The sequence below is a fragment of the Quercus lobata genome, chromosome 3 (genome assembly GCF_001633185.2).
Source record: "Quercus lobata isolate SW786 chromosome 3, ValleyOak3.0 Primary Assembly, whole genome shotgun sequence".
Lineage (NCBI taxonomy): Eukaryota > Viridiplantae > Streptophyta > Magnoliopsida > Fagales > Fagaceae > Quercus > Quercus lobata.
This window is the reverse complement of record NC_044906.1, coordinates 59,427,060-59,435,037: the sequence shown is the minus strand read 5'-3', so window position 1 is coordinate 59,435,037 and position 7,978 is coordinate 59,427,060. Positions and strand designations below refer to the sequence as shown.

General features: G+C 34.3%; 1 pseudogene; it reads left to right on the top strand.

Moving 5' to 3' along the window:
* Positions 1-876: 876 nt before the first annotated feature.
* On the top strand, positions 877-3,019 carry LOC115978744 (annotated as a pseudogene).
* Positions 3,020-7,978: the final 4,959 nt, after the last annotated feature.

Here is a 7,978-nt window from a genome sequence, read left to right as displayed (position 1 = left end):
CCTCGACAGATAGCAGGTGACACAACTACAATATTTTATTTAAAAATACTCAAAAGGTGACAACACTACAATATTCTTGGCATTACGATTATAATAATTGTTCATTAGCTATCATAATTATCAAATTTCTTATTTAGACAAAAAGGTTATGTCTAACTTTCTCAAGCATTGCACTGGTTACTGGCTAGTATTTAACAACTGGCATAGATCTGTAAGCCAATTATAGTAATAATGATAAATATAATAATTGAGAAGGTGAGTTCAACCTCTCCTATATAGTAATTTTTTTTCTACTTTACGCTATAGACAGGCATGCTTCCTATACTAACTTTGGATAGTTTTCGGAGGTGATTCTTTTTCTAGACTTTTCCCCCCCTCTCTAACGAGAAGTATTCAATTCGCTTCAAGGAGAAAATGAATAGATTTCTGGTGGCTAAGAGCTTGCCAATTATGGCTAAGAAGTTAGGGTGATATATAGTAGTAATAATCTTATCATATAGAATAATGGACCAAAAAAAAAGACATGTTATAATCCTTTAGAGTTATTAGCATAATTCAATCATAAAGTTGTTAAAAATTTATCCTTCCATGGTCAATGAAATTGATTTAATCTTAGCAGGTCATCAACGGTTTGATTATAACGATAAACTATTAATTAATTAGTGAAGGAGGAAGCACGAAAGCTAATAATAGTATAGAAGTTGAAGAGTAAACAGGAGAGTTCTTAGCAACCATGCATAAAATTAGTTAATATCAGTTGGATAGCTTCAATGGTGATGAGCTCAGGTGCTGTAGTATAAATAGCTTCAAACTAAATAGGGAAACCATCATACCGTACAACAAATTGGCAATAGCAGGGAAATAAAGAACAATAAAATGGGAAAGAATTTGAGCATTGTAACAATTTCGTTGCTATTGTTGTTGGCATCCACCAGTGCCGGGCAAGTCTTTAACGTTAAATCTTATGGAGGACAACCTAATGCCGATATCACCCAGGTATAAATATGTTTAGCACAATTAACTATACCTAATTAACATGAAAAGTGGGTTCTAGTTAACTTAACTAGTAAAGTCTTTTAATGTCAAATAAAAGTACTCGGGTTCAAACTCTGCTTACACCAAAAACTCTTCGGTGTCTTGACCAGATGATAAAACATTAACATGAAAAATGATTGTAATATATTGATTTTGATTTTTCATAACGTGTTTATCAGGCTTTGACAAAAGCTTGGAAAGCTGCATGCGCAGTAGCAGGAAGTAAAGTTGTGATTTTAGCAGGGACATACAAACTAGGTGCAGTGAGTTTATTAGGTCCATGCAAAGGTGCTATTGAGTTTCAACTTCAGGGCACCCTACAGGCCCCATCAAACGTTGGTACAGACTTTTGGGTTTCTTTTAAACGTATCGACAGTCTCACTGTGTCAGGTGGTGGAGTTTTTGATGGCAAAGGACAAACAGCATGGCAAAAAAATAGTTGTGCCAAAAATTACAACTGCAAAACACTTCCTATCGTAAGATTTCAATCTTAATAATTAGCATTTAAATTTCCCTTATATTTATGTAGATATATACAGACATTACAACTTTAAGAACTTTAACCATCACGAAATACTAATTCAAGCACGTATTCGTTTAATGATGTTAAGGATATTATCATATTATTAATAATTTGATGTAAGCTTTATATAGTGAGGTGTCACAACTCACCAAAAAAGAGAATTCCAAATTTATATATGAGAAAGTCCAAATACGGAATATGGACACAACTTCTGTGCCATGACCCTAATTTGTGCAACTGTGTAATGGAGAAAAAGCGATGGTTACAGGTGAAAGCGATGGTTCACCAATCATACTCGCGTATAACATCAAGTGGTGACAAATTGTTTGGTCCGAAAAGACTTTTTTATATACTATTGTTAAACTAGTAACAACCACATTCATTGATATATATTTGTAATTTTTTTTTTTAAATATAGTAATTCAAAGAAGCGTTAGCATTTTACTATAATATATTTAAACGAAAATATTTTTAGGAGAATATTTAAATGAAACTACGGCGTTCATATTTGCTGTTTTGATTTATCTAACTTGTAAACATGAACAGAATTTAAGGTTCGATTTCATCACAAATTCAATAGTCCGTGACATTTAATCGAAGGACAGCAAATTTTTCCACATAAACGTTTTTGGATGCAAGAACTTGCAAATCCAACATGTTACCATAACTGCACCCGGAGATAGCCCCAACACCGACGGAATCCACATCGGACATTCATCTAAGATCACCATCAACAATGCCAAAATTGGAACAGGTGACGATTGCGTCTCCATTGGTGATGGAGCCCAAGATGTTATTGTTAACCAAGTAATTTGTGGACCTGGCCATGGTATCAGCGTTGGAAGTCTTGGAAGGTACCAGAATGAAGAACCTGTTTCAGGAATCAGAGTAATTGGTGGCACCCTTAGCAATACAAAGAATGGTGTTAGAATCAAAACATGGCCTTCTTCCCCTCCTGGGACTGCTTCTGATATGCATTTCGAGAATATTATCATGAACAATGTTACCAATCCTATCCTCATCGATCAAGGCTACTGCCCAAACAGTCAATGCTCAAACAAGGTTATTATAAACATCACAAATATATACACTCATTTTGATGTTAAAATTTAAAAAAAGGAAAAACAAATTACAGATACTAATATCAAATTCTTGTGTGGGTTTTTTTCTGTTTGTTCTGCTTTCAGTCTCCCTCGAAAGTTAAGATCAGCAACGTTAGCTTCAAGAACATTAGAGGCACTTCTTCAACAAAGGAAGCTATGAAGCTTATTTGCAGTAAAAGTGTACCATGCCAACAAGTGGCGGTTGCTGGCATTGATCTCGTATACAAGGGAGAAGGAGGATCTGCTACTTCCACTTGTGTTAATGTCAAGCCCACCGTTTCGGGCAAGCAGAATCCTCCTGCTTGTACCAGCAAACAACAATAAAATGCCTCCCAAGCTATTGTAACTAGCACGAAATTAGGAAATACTATTCGCAAATGGTTATAGGAGTTCTATTCTAAGTAGAATTTCATTTACTTCAGTCTATCATGTTCCCTTTTTCTTTATTTAAATGAAATTGTGGAATGTTGGATAGTAATTTTTAGATTTGTTCGAGTTCAGCCTTAACTAAATGTTGCTATGATCTGGAGAAGTGTTGTTGTGGATAGTATTCGTTCTGTTACTGTAGGTGGGATATTTCGGAATAAAGCAAAAATTGTTATTAAACTCTTTGTAAATTTTTTTATTTTTTTTTTTTATTTTTATTCTTCACCAAATACATGCTTGTGTTCGTGACATGGTAACATTCAATTCATCTGCATGCATGTTTTTAACGCCAAATTAACTTTCTCTCATACTCTTCGACGACGGTAAGATATAAAACTCATAAAACGAACGCCACATATTCAAATTTGTGTCACTAAATATTTTATATTTTTTAATATAGATTTCTGTAACAACTAAATTTTAATCAATTTTATTTTTAAAAATATAACACATATGATTGAAGTTGATTATACCACCAACGCAAAAATTAAGATAGGAAATAAAAACCAGTCACATAAATAATTTAGTAAAGTGACCTAATTTTCTTACTAAAATGAAGTAATTTTGGAGGATTAATCTGCATATTCTGACAAATGATTAACAACAAAATTAAATGATTTTCAAGTACCTAAATGGTTTGTTGCATTAATTGTTGTCTTTTCTCAATAATTTTTTAGCTCAACGATGTAGACATCGTATTTTGTCCGCCCTCGATTTGTGTGCTAGACCCCGAAAATTCCAAAAATATTATCTTTTCTCCATGGGGCCATGGAAGACTCTAGATTGATGTGGCACAACCCGTTCGGGCATCGGAGCACTCAAAGTGCCTTTTTCAGTCAAATTGACCAAAATGCCCCTGGTCAACCCTAGGTTGACCGAAAGTCAAAGTCGATCAGAATCATCTTAAAACAACATTTTTCATGTTTCTACATCAAACCCAAGCTACTTGGTGATTTTCGTCATCTTTGACCAAGTTTGACTCGGGGTTGACTCCAAGGGCACCAGAAACCTTAATTTTGATTTGACCGTTAGAACGGGTTAGGACCAGTGCCATTACGAAGATTATCAAATTCCCTTTCCAACGACTATTCATGGGTTGTAAATGGACTGAAAACGATTGAGATATCCAGAAAACCGTGAAAAGCGCATTAGCACGCTTCCCGAGGCCATAAATTTCCGCCACGAAAATAAAGCGAAATGCTATCGGATTTTCGCTGTGGAAATTTTGCAACGACTTAAAACACACTTAGAAAGCATCGATCGAGACCATACCCATTCCAAAATCAAACTTGAAAACCCAACACGTTCAAAGCCCTATAAGCTAATGCCAATGGCTCGTTTTCAATTGCTAGTGTCTAAAAATTACGATTCTACCAAAGCAAAGGACTATCTTTGGATAGGCATTGTGCGGTGCCTAACACCTTCTCCACACGCAACTATACTTCAGAACTCAAGAATGAAGATTTTTTGCCCATTCACATTAGATTAGGAAAAATGCCATTTTTCTTAACCTAGGATCGGTAATAAAATCAAATAGAATCAGGCGACCAATCGCAGCTTAGAAAAACCCAATGATTGGTGGGGACTTCACTTACCTTTGGTAATTTCCATCAAATTATTCCAGTCACACACGCGAGGTATGACACACCTCCATATATCATCTCTCGCACCGAGGCCAAGATGAGATGAAAGGTTCGCAAGCATCACCGTGACAGGTGGTCGAGTAGCCACGAGGTGTCGACAAATGAAATAACACGCTGTCATTAATTAAGGGAATCACGGTTCAAATCCTCCTAATATTAACTATAAAATTATAAAGAATAAAACTACTACTTTTTTAAAAACCTAAATTAAAATTTTTTTCATTCAAAATGACAAATATTTACATTTTCGGTTTTTTATTTTATTTTATTATTATTATTATTTTTTTTTTTTTGCGTTTGCAAAAGATAACTGAGTACGATTAAACATAGCTATTCAATCTAGGCCTGTGCATGTGCATAAAGTTTACTTAAATAAAATTGGAAAATAAGAAATATATTTTAAATATGATGGTATCCCCCATTGATATAATCTCTTGTACACACTTTCGGTTTTAAATAACATTATTTTGATATCCAATAAAACAAAAGAATACTGCTTACGTACTGTTTACATATTATTGAAGTCTACTATTACTATATCATGTATTGTAAATATAAGTGTTACGTCATTCCAAGGCAAACATAACTATTTTTTCAGCTACTACTAATGATTGTGACTGAAAATAATAAAACTTTAATTTGCAAAATGCAATAGCAACCAATTGTTCAGTTTTAATACGATATTAAGAAACGAGGCTAGATCCTTACAACAACTGAATAATAATTTTAATCAATTTAATCAAATATTAACTGGATAATTAAGCAATCAAGATTCAAGTTTGACATTATTCATGGACAAACATTTTCAAAGTAGTGAAGAATATACACACCCACACAGAGAATTTATAGCTTTAAAACCCAAACTGTAAAAAAACACTACGAGACAAAGCCAAACTCAATAAGTCTACTATTAAAGGACGGTACTATACGTTATTTACTCATACGGCGTTCCCATAATAGTAGCCGGTTTTGGAACCTTAGCTCCTCGCTTTGGCTAGCTATTGTTGATGCTGTGGTAGACATCAAAATTTTATGATGTATTTGCATTTGTCTAATCGATCATGATCAAATATTTGTGATCCACTTAATTTCCATTTGATGATGTGTCAATAACGGATAATCGACAAACCAAATCAAGTCACATGGCAAGCCCATCACTTACTATGACACACATGGAAATGACATATGTCCAAACCATGGGGTTGTGTGAAATGTGAAAGCCATGGGGCAACGTCAGAATAAAAGATGCACATGGAAAGTTCTTATTAAATACACGACCAAAATTAAATTCAAATTCAAAATTTGTAATTAAATCTCAATAAATACTGAGTGAAAATTACAAATCAATGACCATTGAGTCGCCTATAAATATATGCATCTCGTATGAGAAAAAAAAGATTGGCACTTAGAGAGAAAAACCCTATCGACACTCTGTCAAAATAAAGAGTCATCTCTAAGTCCAAAGGAGCATCACCGCTCCCTCAAAATCAAGGCTCATTCCTACTTCTTCGAATCAAAGTAAGGATTTTCTATCATGTTCCTTTGATTTGGTACGAGATTAATCCAACTTCCCTCGCGTCAAATCAAGTACATACGCTCAACTACTCATCAAACTCGGAGACAATAACGCACAATTCAAGATCAAGCTACATAGCTCTTTGGATTCTAAAGCTTTTTAGAGATCGAAACAGAGGAGTTTATTTTATTCTATCGTTTTAAAGAGTTATATAGATAACGGTACTCACCTCCATATCAATCAATATAAATTGATCATTGTTAGGTTCTAAATGTTTAGAACAATTGGCAAATTGTGAACACAAACTTGTCTAGATATAGATCTTAGAGTCTATAGGTTTTATTTGACAATGCTCAATGTGATTCAAGTCAAGATTCAAGAACATACAAGCTGCAGGAAGAAGATTTCTTAATCTGTCTGGTTCGACCAATCGAAAGACAGGCTCGACCGATCGAAAGTCGTATCTGCAGAATTTTAATTAAGCCCAAACAGCAGTTTAAGCCCATTTAGGATTAGGGTTTCTAATCTACTTCTCCCAGTATATAAAGGAAACCCTAAGCACGTTTTTGTGTGGCTTTTCAGAGAGAAAAGAGTGTGCCTCTTTTGTATTTAGGGTTTTGTTCCTAAAAAGCTCTCTTATGTCTTCTATCGATGTTATTCCTTGAAGAATCTCAAGATCCGATATTGTAGAAGTTGCTACCTTCTCTTGTCATCAAAGGTGTTGATGATCTAAACCTTCAAGGGTGGTCTTGAAGTCACAAACAGGAGTGTTTGTGTTGCTAAACCTTTGAGTGGGATCTCAAAGTCAGAAACGGGGGTGTTTGTGTTTTGCAAAAGCCAAAGAAAGAAGGAGTCCGTGGATTCGGAGCTTGCACGTGGTCGTGTCAGTAAGTTCTACTGGTTGGTAGCATTAGGAAGTCAAGCGGGGGTGCTTGTAAGTCCTTTTGTATGAACTTTGATTCTTTCTAGTGGATTTGCTTTTTACCTTGAGGATAGCTAGGTTAAATCCTCCCTAGGTTTTTTTACCGGTTTGGTTTTCCTGAGTGATCATATCATTGTCTTATTTATTTTTCGCTACTATGCATGATATGATTGTTTGATTGTGATAACCAAGACTTGGAATTTGGACTAAGTAACAACTTGGCTAATTACCTAGGTTTAATCAATTGCTTTAAGGGGTCTAAAAACTGACAATCATTTGGTACACTGTTTCGCGACAGTGTTATTTATCTATTATGAAATATTTTTTTGTACAAATGTCAAGAACGCATTGTGGGAGTCCATCCTAGAAATCTTCATGTCTCCAATCTACCCAAATCAATGGCCTCAAAGAAGTCTAAAATACCCAAGAATGCAACCGAAAGAGTTTGAGGTTTAATAAGCAACAATACTTCCACGATTCCCAGTTGATTGCTTAAAATTATGCTATTATTTTAGTTTCGATAGGCAATATCACAAAAATTTGACATTTAATTAAACGTAAATATATGAGTTTAAATGATATCTCTTATATATATATATATATATATATATATATATATTCTTAATGTGTATTTTTATCTTAAGGGAGATTGAAACTAGTCAACTAATCATGCAGACATTCAACCAAGAGAATCAAAGGGTCAAGATCAACTGGGACATGACTTTTGAGCATTAAAGAAGTAAAAAAAAAAAAAAAAATGTTGGAATTAAAAGGGGATGAAAAAATTTGTTCAATCCAAAATTGGAAAAT